At 49.7% G+C, this 5,000-nt stretch overlaps 1 non-coding gene across 1 annotated transcript in view; it reads right to left on the reverse strand.

Annotated features, from left to right (window-relative positions):
* Positions 1-304, reverse strand: part of LOC126323859 (small subunit ribosomal RNA) — a 1,893-nt gene extending 1,589 nt beyond the window's left edge. Inside the window, exon 1 of the ribosomal RNA XR_007559721.1 lies at positions 1-304. This exon is cut by the window's left edge and continues 1,589 nt beyond it. This is a non-coding gene — a ribosomal RNA (small subunit ribosomal RNA).
* Positions 305-5,000: the final 4,696 nt, after the last annotated feature.

Here is a 5,000-nt window from a genome sequence, read left to right on the forward strand (position 1 = left end):
GCCGGTACGAGGACCGTGCGATCAGCCCAAAGTTATTCAGAGTCACCAAGGCAAACGGACCAGACAAGCCAATCCGATTGGTTTTGATCTAATAAAAGCGTCCCTTCCATCTCTGGTCGGGACTCTGTTTGCATGTATTAGCTCTAGAATTACCACAGTTATCCAAGTAACGTGGGTACGATCTAAGGAACCATAACTGATTTAATGAGCCATTCGCGGTTTCACCTTAATGCGGCTTGTACTGAGACATGCATGGCTTAATCTTTGAGACAAGCATATGACTACTGGCAGGATCAACCAGGGAGCTGCGTCAACTAGAGCTGAGCAGCCGGCCGCCCGGGAGTGTGTCCCGGGGGCCCGCGCGAACACGCAAGCGTCCGCTCAATTATTCTGCAAACAGGAGGAGGCCGAGCTCCCCTGCACGATACACCTCGAAACCCTCTCAGGTCCCGGCGGCGCGCAGCGCCGTCCTAGGTACTTGGTCGGTTTCGAGAGAGGCGCAATCGCCCGGAGTTAGGCGAGTAGACGGTTTTAGTGCGAACACCCTTGCTCCCAACTGAGCTTGCCGCTGCCGACAGAGGCCCGGGAGCGTGCTGTCGTGGCATTGCCGGCGGGAGACAACACGCGCCACCTATGGTGACCGGCAGCTCCAACGCCAGCGCCACACAAGGGCAAAGCCCCACTTGGGTGCAGAAGCGAACTCTCCCAGCACAGCGCACGCGCCAACACGTCCGCACAACTGCGATACAAACCACCTGCGAGAACCGCTGGGGCGACCGAGCAGCAGACGGCGTCGCGGCGCCGAGTGCCAGGCGGCGGCGCATCCTCAACGCACACAGTCCTCAATCAGACCAGCACACTGCAGATGTCCACCGCGCTTCGCACCGGGCTCGGCTGAACCAACTTTGGCCGCCAGGCGCCGCGTGCAGGGTGCGCCGCAGCGTAGCTGCGCCGCCTGCCGGGCCCGTCGGCTGGCGCTCCTGCCACTCGGCGCCCCCCACCAGCCGCCTGTTGCGCGTGCGCCCACGCAGCGCGCGGCCAACACGCCGGGCGGCCCCCCTTCACCGGCCGGGAACAGTCCCACCAAGCCACCGCCGCGTATCGCTTCATACCCACATGGGCCTAGTCACGCGTGTGGATGTGGCGGGTACCGCTGAAACAACCGGTTAATAGCTGTACCGATCGTCGCCATCACAGATTCACCTCCAGCGTGAACAACCGCTCAACAACGGATTTCCAGTTCATTTGCGTATCTTGGGCAGTAAACGTAGATGTCCACCTACATTTGCGAATTCAACAATTCTTGCATGCCAGGATGTCATGTGTCACGACACGCTACATCAGACCACATACACACTGCGACATGTGCAGAAGAGAACACGTGGAAGGTGGCCCGCGCACGTATGCGATGTACCTTCCGCGATCCACTGTCAACCGGCATCTGCGGCATGTCCCAGATATGGAACGCGGTCCACCAGGGTAGCACTTTGTGTGAGGCAATACGACAAAGTCGGAATACACGCGTCACTACATCAGACGGCTCACGCTGACCTGACCTGACCTGACTCACCGCACCACCACCCCCAGCGACCCAGGGTGACATACAATGCGTTCGTACGTTCCTCCCACACGCCTCTACGGCGTACCACAGTGCAACCTAGCTGTTATTGGGAGACGAGACAAGTAGCATCAAGCACAACATATGGAAATTGAGATTCGACACCGTTGGGCACAGCCAGCGTACGGTCACACGTATCACACTACTTCACTCTGTACGTAACGACCGATGATCGGTACAGCGTGTGGGTTACGCGTACGACATCAGCGGACAATGGACACAGACCATACCACGACGTACACTGAGGGCGTCGACATCTGAATGCAACTGAACAGCTGCGAGGCTCATTTAACACTCAAACGCCAGACCGACCAGCTTGAGAGGACAGAGACACAAAGAGGGGGACAGAGGGGGACAGAGGGGGGGGAGGGGGGGGGTCGGCGATATAGTCCTATTGCAGTACAATTGACAGTGGATAGCAGGAATATGTGGAAAGTAAGCAACACTCGCAAGACATCTACATGAGGATAACAACGACACCAGAGATTCCGAGCAGTGAACTATGTTAGGCAAAGGGACAACGTGGGTTAGGTTAAGGGACAACGTGGGTTAGGTTAAGGGACAACGTGGGTTAGGTTAAGGGACAACGTGGGTTAGGTTAAGGGACAACGTGGGTTAGGTTAAGGGACAACGTGGGTTAGGTTAAGGGACAACGTGGGTTAGGTTAAGGGACAACGTGGGTTAGGTTAAGGGACAACGTGGGTTAGGTTAAGGGACAACGTGGGTTAGGTTAAGGGACAACGTGGGTTAGGTTAAGGGACAACGTGGGTTAGGTTAAGGGACAACGTGGGTTAGGTTAAGGGACAACGTGGGTTAGGTTAAGGGACAACGTGGGTTAGGTTAAGGGACAACGTGGGTTAGGTTAAGGGACAACGTGGGTTAGGTTAAGGGACAACTTGAGTTAGGTTAAGGGACAACTTGAGTTAGGTTAAGGGACAACTTGAGTTAGGTTAAGGGACAACTTGAGTTAGGTTAAGGGACAAATTGAGTTAGGTTAAGGGACAAATTGAGTTAGGTTAAGGGACAAATTGAGTTAGGTTAAGGGACAAATTGAGTTAGGTTAAGGGACAAATTGAGTTAGGTTAAGGGACAACTTGAGTTAGGTTAAGGGACAACTTGAGTTAGGTTAAGGGACAAATTGAGTTAGGTTAAGGGACAAATTGAGTTAGGTTAAGGGACAACTTGAGTTAGGTTAAGGGACAACTTGAGTTAGGTTAAGGGACAACTTGAGTTAGGTTAAGGGACAACTTGAGTTAGGTTAAGGGACAACTTGAGTTAGGTTAAGGGACAACTTGAGTTAGGTTAAGGGACAAATTGAGTTAGGTTAAGGGACAAATTGAGTTAGGTTAAGGGACAAATTGAGTTAGGTTAAGGGACAAATTGAGTTAGGTTAAGGGACAAATTGAGTTAGGTTAAGGGACAAATTGAGTTAGGTTAAGGGACAACTTGAGTTAGGTTAAGGGACAACTTGAGTTAGGTTAAGGGACAACTTGAGTTAGGTTAAGGGACAACTTGAGTTAGGTTAAGGGACAACTTGAGTTAGGTTAAGGGACAACTTGAGTTAGGTTAAGGGACAAATTGAGTTAGGTTAAGGGACAAATTGAGTTAGGTTAAGGGACAAATTGAGTTAGGTTAAGGGACAAATTGAGTTAGGTTAAGGGACAAATTGAGTTAGGTTAAGGGACAAATTGAGTTAGGTTAAGGGACAACTTGAGTTAGGTTAAGGGACAAATTGAGTTAGGTTAAGGGACAACTTGAGTTAGGTTAAGGGACAACTTGAGTTAGGTTAAGGGACAACTTGAGTTAGGTTAAGGGACAACTTGAGTTAGGTTAAGGGACAACTTGAGTTAGGTTAAGGGACAACTTGAGTTAGGTTAAGGGACAAATTGAGTTAGGTTAAGGGACAAATTGAGTTAGGTTAAGGGACAAATTGAGTTAGGTTAAGGGACAAATTGAGTTAGGTTAAGGGACAAATTGAGTTAGGTTAAGGGACAACTTGAGTTAGGTTAAGGGACAACTTGAGTTAGGTTAAGGGACAACTTGAGTTAGGTTAAGGGACAACTTGAGTTAGGTTAAGGGACAACTTGAGTTAGGTTAAGGGACAAATTGAGTTAGGTTAAGGGACAAATTGAGTTAGGTTAAGGGACAAATTGAGTTTGGTTAAGGGACAACTTGAGTTAGGTTAAGGGACAAATTGAGTTAGGTTAAGGGACAAATTGAGTTAGGTTAAGCGATAATCTGGTACAGCCACAGTTAGGTTAAGCGATAATCTGGTACAGCCACAGTTAGGTTAAGCGATAATCTGGTACAGCCACAGTTAGGTTAAGCGATAATCTGGTACAGCCACAGTTAGGTTAAGCGATAATCTGGTACAGCCACAGTTAGGTTAAGCGATAAACTGGTACAGCCACAGTTAGGTTAAGCGATAAACTGGTACAGCCACAGTTAGGTTAAGCGATAAACTGGTACAGCCACAGTTAGGTTAAGCGATAAACTGGTACAGCCACAGTTAGGTTAAGCGATAAACTGGTACAGCCACAGTTAGGTTAAGCGATAAACTGGTACAGCCACAGTTAGGTTAAGCGATAAACTGGTACAGCCACAGTTAGGTTAAGCGATAAACTGGTACAGCCACAGTTAGGTTAAGCGATAAACTGGTACAGCCACAGTTAGGTTAAGCGATAAACTGGTACAGCCACAGTTAGGTTAAGCGATAAACTGGTACAGCCACAGTTAGGTTAAGCGATAAACTGGTACAGCCACAGTTAGGTTAAGCGATAAAGTTGGTTAAATTTGGTATTGTGTGGGAAGGGGGCAGAGAGAGAGGGGGGGGGGGGGGTGGATAGTGGTGGCAGTACACGGATGCCTGAGTCACCGTCAGATACGTCACGTCGGTTCGATGCTTGTAGCAAGAGGCTGGCGGATGTGTGTCTCTCACTTCTGCAATTTTTCATGTGGTATAACACGAGGGCGGGGGATGATATTTGGTGCCCCTCTGTGTAGGATGTGTGTTGGTGGTGTTGATTTATCTGAGCAATGGTAGTTGTCGGAGGAGTGGGGTATTGTGCTTTTATAGGTGGACCTACTGCTCTGGTTATCATAGTGTCGACGGTGCAATGTGGCAGAGAGGATGCACTCGACATTGTCGCATTCCAGATGTTTACGTATTGTGTGTCTCCGTTGCAGGCCGAGAGTGGTGCATGTTCGAGTGTCTGGCTGACGTGCGATTCACGTTGTGTGCCCAGTCTTACAGCACGTATAGGGACATTCGCATAAATCATCTATATTTGGCCTTGCATCATTTACTAAGCAGTGCCGTGAGACGACCGAACTATTAGGAAAGTACTGATGTACCGCATAATGTTTACCTTCCACCACACGG

This window comes from Schistocerca gregaria, unplaced genomic scaffold (genome assembly GCF_023897955.1).
Source record: "Schistocerca gregaria isolate iqSchGreg1 unplaced genomic scaffold, iqSchGreg1.2 ptg000874l, whole genome shotgun sequence".
Taxonomy (NCBI): domain Eukaryota; kingdom Metazoa; phylum Arthropoda; class Insecta; order Orthoptera; family Acrididae; genus Schistocerca; species Schistocerca gregaria.